The sequence below is a fragment of the Calidris pugnax genome, unplaced genomic scaffold (assembly GCF_001431845.1).
Source record: "Calidris pugnax isolate Ruff unplaced genomic scaffold, ASM143184v1 scaffold56, whole genome shotgun sequence".
In the NCBI taxonomy this organism is placed as follows: domain Eukaryota; kingdom Metazoa; phylum Chordata; class Aves; order Charadriiformes; family Scolopacidae; genus Calidris; species Calidris pugnax.
In genome coordinates this window covers 13,218,379-13,227,751 of record NW_015090839.1, presented here as the reverse complement: position 1 = coordinate 13,227,751, position 9,373 = coordinate 13,218,379, and positions in this window count along the sequence as shown.

Sequence of the window (9,373 nt, the reverse complement as noted above, 5' to 3'; positions counted from 1 at the left end):
TCAACTTTTCAGGTATCAGAGGTGATAACATCTTTGTCCAAGAAATAACACTGCCACCACTAGCAATAGTGACAGTAGTCTTGTGGGGGAACAATGAAGAGAAATCTCATGTCACTTCCGGTCAAGTACATCTCTTTTTAGGCAAGCAATTCTGTTGACAGTCTATACTCTTGGATAAAGCGTAAACAAAATAACTCCCAGTCCCTCAGACTGAAACCTCATATTTATGGATATTGTCTTCTCTGATCTATTCTCAGGTGCTTAGAGAAGAAATATTCAGTTCTTCCTCCTGAATGGAGAGTTGCATTTCATGTTAGCTGTATAATATATGAGATCTCTAAATTTTATTTGTCTGCAAATTCATGCACATCTTTCTGCCATTCTAGATAATATTTAAGCACAGTGAGACTTTCACTGAGTTGAAACCTTTTATTTCAGTTGAACTATAAAATGAATCTCTAGATCATTGGGACTTATTCTTCTTATGTTTTATTGGAAAATATCTCCTCATAACAATGCCTGAACGGTAACAATTTGTATGTCTCACTCAAAGAAGTCCAGCAGCGAATATAGTTAGAATGGAATTAATAAATACAATCAAATTTTGGCAGTTGTCCAAGAACAGCATATTATGCTTGCTACTGTTGGTGAAACGCACAATGAAATGTTGGAAACAAAATTTAATATGTATAAAATAGAGTGGGAAGCTACTCACTGTTACATATCTCCTATAATACATTAAGTAACATGAGCTTTTTTAAACCTCTAAATGAATTCTTTAAAAGACTGCTTTGGGTTTTGGTAACATGTAATAGTAAAACTAATAGTAATACTTATCACATCATGCAAGGATCTCGAAGTGCTTTACAAAAGAAAGTAAGTACCATTATTCCCACACTACATGAAGGAGCTGAGGTATGGACAGGGTGTGTTAATACCCCATGGAGATAAATAAGTCAGTAGCACAAGAATATAACCTGTGCCTCTTAAGCTTTATGCCCATCTTCTTCTCCCTGAGTACGCTGCCTCGAAAAATTTTTCTAAGCAATCCATTGTTTTTAGTACATTATGAGTGTTTGCAAAACACTGTTTGACCACTGTCCAGTCACTCACTATTTGCAGCCCCTGTCCTAATCCCCATGTAATCCCTTCAACCATGACTCCCTCACGCAACGCCTCATATTCACAAGCTACTGAAAATAATATTACAGAAGCACAGACCTGTAAAAGACATCATACTGTGAATCTGCTATTACTGTGAAATCATGGAACTTTTCACATGAAACAAAAGCTCATGATGACTCCTACAGTTAGTAGAGTGCTTTTTCATTGCTAGTGTTGAATGAGAAGGACATCTGAGGTGGCATGAAGCATAGAGGGATAATTTATACAGGAGCGATGCAGAAACTCTTGTAACACAATCACAGTGATTAGCTTTTTCAAAAATAATTCTAAGAACCAAATTATGCAGAGAAATGCTTTATTAACACCTTTGCAAAACAGCAAAGAATTAAAATTTCATCTGAAAAATATTTTCATCCTCTTAAGAAACTTCAATATACCTTTCTTGGAAAGCTCAGGCAAAAAGCAATGTTCCTGTCACTGTCAATACCATAAATAGAGAGATGAGAAAGAGTCATTTCACTGTATGATAACTAACAGACAAACATTCTGGCTTGTGATCTTCTGGATTTTAAATTCAAGTATGAAATGATATTCACATATTAGCTTCATACCATAGTAGATAAATTCTCCTCTGCTTCAGATAGGAAATATCTCTGCACAATTACACTAAGTGGAGTTTTAACACCACTTAGAATATTGCTTCTCATTGGCTTCTTATTATCTTTTCAAATAGATTCATGGCCAGAGAAATTACTAGAGTTGCCATTGCAAATCATAAAGAACTCCACAGTATTTCCAAAGTTGGAGATCTTGAAAAATCTGTTTGTTCTTTCTAAATAGCTATCCATGAGTGGCTTTTTGAACAGATATGTCAGATTTCCAATTGCAAATACCATTTAATGCCTTTTTTTTTTGGTTAATGAAAACCATGTAAATGGTTTAATCAGTAAATATATCACCTTGTAGAGAACTTATAGCACAGCTTGTTTATCAGATAGTTTCACAATATTAGTGACTATGTAAAATTAATCAGTTTAGATAATTTTATAATTAATCTACCATGTTATTTCCCTCTTGCAAATATAGATCATTAGAGCAATCAAGTAAACATTGCATCATGCAAATTATTTCATGATCTCATATGGAATCAGCCCTTTCTCATATTTTTCAAAGGAAGTGCATAGGCAGCAAAGTCTGAAAGAGGAATACACTAGGGGTGCTTGTCCTGCTCTTGTATTCTCTACTACATGTCTACTCTTGACCACTGGCCCATCCAGGATATTAGGATAGACAGACCTTTGGTATGATCCGACACCGCTGTTCTTACTAGACAACATTATAATAGAGTGAGAAAATTGTTAAGCAACACCAGTATTGGTCTCTCTGTTGACAATACCAAGAACTGAACAGATGAGAACTGAGCAACTAGAAGTTTGTTCTAACTATATATGGCTTGAAACATACTAGGAGGAGAGGTAGCTAACATATGCTCTCCCATTATCAACACTTTTCTTGTCCTGTGAAAAAATCAAGCTTTCAAACTGTCATGTTGCAAAAACATAAAATACATGCACTTTCACACTGAGGAGGGAAATTTCAGCAAAAGTACTTGGAATTAGTTCTTCTTTTGTGAGATTGTTTGTGTACGTATCCAGTAACTCTAGCTTTGCAATGCTATAAACAACTAGCATAATATAACATAGTAATAAAGATTCCCAAAACAGAGGCATCACTCTACTTTCAAACCAACTCCATATAAAAAAGATAACTAGACATGGTGGCAATGCACCCAAAAGTCAATAATGTCAAAATAAAGTCAATGTGTCTTACTATTTAAAAAAAAAAAAAAAATCAGAGATGAGTACAGAATGCTCTTCATTAGCCCTGCATTTGCGAATGCAAAGACAATTGGCTCCAACAAATAAATGCCCTCTGCTTTCACCCTGAAGTCTGAGAAAAGTTGGTTCCTACTCAAGAAAGACCCAGGGCTGGAGATACAAAAGCGTTATGAGCTGGAGCACAGGTCCAGCAGTGATGCTGTGAGGAACATGTGCAGAATCCTCTGTCATTACTCCAGGAAATGACAAGGTTTTGGCATCATAATTTAACATTGCAATGTGGTCTCAATCATTTTATATAACATTGTTTTACCATTGTCTTGACACAGTAAAGTGGTCTCCATAGACTTACATTGGCATAATTTTGCCATCGTCTTGACACTGTAATACGGTCTCTATAGACTTGAATTGAATTTTTGTCATTGCCTTGAAATTGTAATGTCCTCTTCCCAGGCTTGTCTTCATAAGCACATCCTCACCATGTGCTTGTACTATGTTATCCTCGTTCTGAAACCACTGGGAACTTTTATATTCTATTAAACTTTGAAAAAGACACTGTTTGAAAACCAATCCTCGCGTGTAATCGGTGACTATTTTAAAATTCCTTCCTATCATCGTTTTATAGGACTTGAAAGAATTCCTCAAATCAGAAGCTATTCCAAGAAAATCCAAACACTGATAAAATGCTGAAAGAACATGCAAATACACTATGAATGTGTATCTTTTATGTTCAGTATTACCTGGTTTTAAGAACGTCTTAGGTTAGACCAGACCATAATGGTTTTGATTCTGTATTCTCTGCTCTGTAAGACTGCTTAGAACACTTGATAAAATGGCATAAATTGGTTAAACTAAGCATGCTTCAGGAAAACACTGGATCTTTACAGTTCAAAATCAGTTCAATCCTCTGTTTAGTATGAATGAGTCACCAACCATTTTCTGTCTTATGTTGGATAAACCTGTTCAGGACACATTCTTTTTGGGAATGCTACTACTGGTCCCTCTTCTTTTTCAAAAAAAATACCGCACATTCAGATTTACCTTATCCATAAAGAGGCCCAAATCAAAAATATTTTCTTTCCTTCATGAAGATGATGGAAACATTTCACATGAAAATACTTTCTGATTTTTTCCTCATTTTAACAAATGTCATTGGAGTCTTCTTGCTTATAGTATTGAACATACAGTAAAATAATACTTTAAAGAAGAATCAGGACTCAACATTTTCAGAATACTTACAGGTAAGTGATGCTGACTACTAAATTAGGAAATTCTTGGCTTGTTTGGCTGATGTAAGGTATGATTTCTAAAGGAACTGAATGTTTTCCTTACACTACTTATAGAACATAAGGCAAACTGATTGACTGTACAGACCATACTGGTATTTACCTCTTTCTCACTGTGCCCTAAAACCTGTCCTTACAGAAATGCCACGAGCTTTTCACTGGACTCCAGCTAAAACAAGCATCTTTAACATAATAACCTATAACGTTTTTAGGAACATTAAGCTCAGCATAATGTTAATATAATTTTGTCCTTCAAAGACGCAGGTAAAATTATTCTTGCTTTGTTACTGACAAATTGCAGGCATAGAAGAAGAGTAAAGCTACTTTTAATGATGTATGAAATGATTAATGTCATCAGAAATAAAGAGACTATGCCTGAAAATTTGGAATGCAGAAATAATACAACAGAATACTGAAATTCTCAAGTTGATGGTGTATCTTAATTAGAAACGAAAAGCATTAAGGTGGCACTCTTGTGGTACAGAGGGTGAGACTCCTATGCCTAAACGTAGGTGCTTACGATCAGCCAGAGATGCGTGGTTGCCCTGCCTGTCCTACACGCTACAGGAGGGTGCAGGCTTCCTGCAGGTCCTATCTTACATATGTCAGCTCTTGCAGATGCCTTGTAATATCCCAGGGCACTTCAAATGGCCCCAGATACCTGTGTTTCTGCATCTAAATCACATCCTGGAATCTAAATTAAATTTAGAACTTATTTGGGCTTTCACCGGCTCATGTCAGTGAAGTGAAAACAGCAGGAGTAATGTTAATGGGCTTTTGATAACACGTAAATGCTGCTTATGGCAAGCACAGTTTATGCAATTTCCCTACTAAGGGCGGTGCGAGGTTTTTTTAAGAGAACTTCAGAATAAAGGTTAATAAAAGAAAATAGTTGGAAATGATAAAAGAGAATACATGTCAGAACTTACAGAAAAAGCAGTCAGGACAACTTTAATAATTTTCATGTTCCTTTAAAAACCTCAATGGTACAGCAATAGTCTGGCCTAAAAACTGTTCCTTCTCTCAGAATTTAACATTCACTTTCCTTTGTATCAAAATCGTATTTGTCATAATGAGATGCAAAGTAACTGAATGCTATGTAACACAACATGACACAATACAGTTAACAGAATACATTTAAAGAACAACACTCCTATTCTCAAATCAGATAGCCACCGTCATTTCAGAGAACAGGTATCTAATTATAAGTATGTGTGTGGACTCATGCAGAGCAGACAATGAGATGTCTTGGCTACTTGCAAACCAGCAGATACTGTGGTTCACTGAGTATCCAGATTATTTGAGGGCAGTTTGTCACATCTCTAGATATTTCTTTAATGAGTTCTTTTTGCATTTACCAAGCTCCATGCTCGCTGTTTTGTAAAAATTCTATTTGTTCAATTCTAGTCCAGGGTTGTCGAGTTTTTCCAAGCAAAATTAGCTAGCTTTTGGGGAATAAAATATATATAAATTTAGCTTTGCAAAGATTTTCTATGGACAAATTAGACCAGTAGCAGTAAATTTTCAGTGTTGAATTGATACATCATAACAAGAAAGATGACCGGAATTATCCACTTAGTTCAAGTAGTGGCAAAATAGGACACCAGAGAGAAATTTATGGTAGTTTCTACAATACCTATTATCCTATTTAGGCCCTGATCCTATAATTGGGTTTGCCCAAGTGGATCTGATTGCAGGACAAGGGCTATATATCGTATTCTTTTCAGGGTACAGGCAATCAGGATTTTTTTTTTTATGTTTGGGTTTTTTTCTCATTATAGGTGAGGCCTAGAACAAAGTAGATGCTACTGCTCCAAAAAATAAAATATTGAAATAAGTCAATAAAAAGATTTTCCTCTTTTCACTGTGTAAGGAAGGTCTGTAGATATTGCCTCAGCATGGATGATGAAAATAAGAGGAAATTGAAAGATACACAGTGTATCAAAAGAGTTTAGGACTTTACTTCAGTCCATGGAAGAAAAAGAGAGGGATTCTTGCCTTCTTCATAGTAGCCACAGTTTAATACTGATTTATCAAAGCATCTCTCTGAAATTTCAACAGGGGCAGGCCAGAATCTCTGACTGTAAATAGTAATATTTAATATCTCCCACTTCTGTAAGACTTTTCAACCAAAGATGTTAAACTGCTTTACAAATATTAATTAAGGCTTAATTAAGCAATTAATCAACTGTGTCATATTACTTTATAATTATGATTTATATTGCTCCCAGTGTGTGGTAGGCAATTCACAGATGTATGAAAGAATCTTGTCCTGAAATGTAGAAATTTAGATAATGTGGTCTTTCCTTGTTAATCATGACCCACAGATATCAAATATTTCTCTCTCATCTTCATCTTCTAACTCTAAACTATCACGATCATAAATCAAGAGTGAGCATCTAGCTACTTCTATGTGGTGCAAGGTCCTACCCTTGAAGATTTTTGTGGTGGGTTCTTTTCAATCAGGAGAAAGCAACGGTTGTTTCCGGTATTTCATCTTTCCCTCCCTCCTAGCCTATGTCTTGTACAGAGGTCTGAAGCTAGAGTTGGCTGCAGTGCCTGGGACTCTGCAATCCAGGGTTTTACAGGTCTTCTGGGATCGATTTGTTCCACAAAACCTTAGGAAATACAATCTGGGGAATGCTCTACACCCCAGGTATAATGTAGAAACAGTTCCAAGACATGACCATGTGGTTCTGCCCAATAACATAACTACCATTCCAGTAGCGTAAACTTTTTATCTCTTCAAAAGGTCTACCAACCTAATACAACAGTGTTGTGGAAATTTTTTCCAAGGAATGCTTCATAAGAAATCCCCTTCCACAGTTTCCCTCCTTAGTAGTCACTGAGAAATACTGCTGGCTTCATTTTTGTAAACTGGTGAGTTTATTGCACAAAAGTTAACACAAAACACAACTCAAATACAATTGATTAAATAATACAAAACAAAGTACACTTGCATGAACACACTGCCTGGGACTAAAGAAAGGAAATTAGTTTTATGTAATATTCACAACAAATAATTCAGTTCTATTCGCTGGTTGTATTTTTTGAAGAGCTAGTACAGTAATTTTTTTCCTCTAATCTACGTAAGTACCCAGTGACTCAAACTAACTGCTCAGTGCCCTAGAAACACACAGTTCACAGTGCACATGTCCAGAGGTGCAGTCCATTAGTGGGGTCACAGTTGCATTGGTAACACAGCAGTTGTGCTTCTGTGTGTGCCTGAAAAGTGCCTCCCACTAGTGCAGGTTGATAGGGCTATTTCTCATTACTAGTTTGTGTGGGCTCACAACTGTTCTTCAGATACTACTAATCCAATAAAAGAGGTCTTCTCAGAGCTATGCAGATTCGCTTAACGGAGACAGAATTTAACTGGGTCCGGGAAGAAGGGTTTACTTCCTCAGCTGGCTCAGCTTTCTGCAATTGTTAGCCTCCTTTTGCTTAATATTTGTCAAATATTAAGCTTTTGCTTTTATTTATCAAATAATATTATTTATTAAAGTTTCAGCTTTTGATTAATATTTATCAAAACACAGCCCTACAAGCCACTGCCAGGATGTCATGAAAATAAAATCCATTTGTGATTGTGAAGCTTTCCCCTATTACCATAGTGTTGAAGGTCACACGAGTGAAACAAATTAAAAGGCCATTTCTTCTAATCAGTATGCATCTTTACCATTTGCTATTAAGAGTTTTTTCCTTTGAAAAAAATTAACTGGTATGTTTACCATTTTACTTAAGTGTCATGTAAAAAATCATGGTATTTTAAGAGGAGTTAATTATATTACGTGGAATGTATTTGTATGTGGTCAAGTCACAATCTGCTAAAGCTTTTTTAATTTTGAACAAGTCTGAAAGGACACAAATAAAAAAAATCCTAAATATGCACCAGGACTTGTAATGATATCAGTCTGCCAATAAAGGGAGTTTGCATTTATGTCTTGATTATATTTTGAAACTTTAGATTCTAATCTATTATTAAAATAATAAATAAAATAGAAAGATTTTCACAGCATTTGTACGAGTGAATTTCCTGGATATTTACAGCCCTTAGTGCTTGCACTGGAGAGATTTATATGCACATTTGAAAAAAACAAACAAACTGACTGGTTTTAATAGATTTGAATAGAATCCTGAGGAAGCAGAGATGGAGGCATCTTTGCTGGTACACATCGGAGGAAAAAATAAAAATAGCAAAATTGGTAACAAAACTCAGCTCATATTCTATTTTACAGCTAAAAAATTTCTGCAAATACTGGACTCCACCTGATGGATGATATTCATGAACTAGGTCATTTGCTACTATGTATGATATCTCTACAAACTTCCTTAGGCACTCTTTCTCCTCTTTTATAAAGAGTAAAATACTGCAAGGATAAAGACATGAAACAGAGGATTTGAAACAATGCACTTGAAATTCCACGGTTTACATTTTAGGGAGACAGATGATGAGCTGAATTAACAGAGAATTAACATGTTCAAGATTTCTAGGAAAATTCATGCATATATAGTTTTATATGCAATACATATTTTTTTACTTTTGCTCCAAAGAGATAATTTTTACTGCTGAAATATTCCTGCTCAGTTACCAGGACATTGTGATGGACTTTGAAAAACTAAAGTAAAAGGCCAAAATTTTATCATGAATGTCAGAACCTAGAGAAGACTCTCTAGCAGGTTAACTGCCTTGATAAAATGCATATATATTTCTTTATCTGTATACAGGCTGTTACTGTCCATGTGTATATAATTTGGCAACCTAGCCTGCAGAAAATGGAGAAGATACAATTAAACTGTAAAATAAAATTTTAGTAATTCTCTGTAAAGTGCTCCTTCATGTCAATTATTCTTGCAGATAAACAGGTCAGAATAGGTCATTTATTTTATTTTTCTTTAAATATTTCACAAGTTCTAAATTATGGCAAACTAAAATGGACATGTGCTTGTACAAAATCTTGTGTAATATGAACACTCAAATATGAAGAAAAATATAAAAAATATTTTTTGCTTATTTCTAAAAGAAATAAGCAATTGTCACCATTATAAGACTTATCAGTCATAGATATACAAAAGCGGAAACGTTCTAAATATTCAACATTCATGCCAAATGTATGCTTCAAG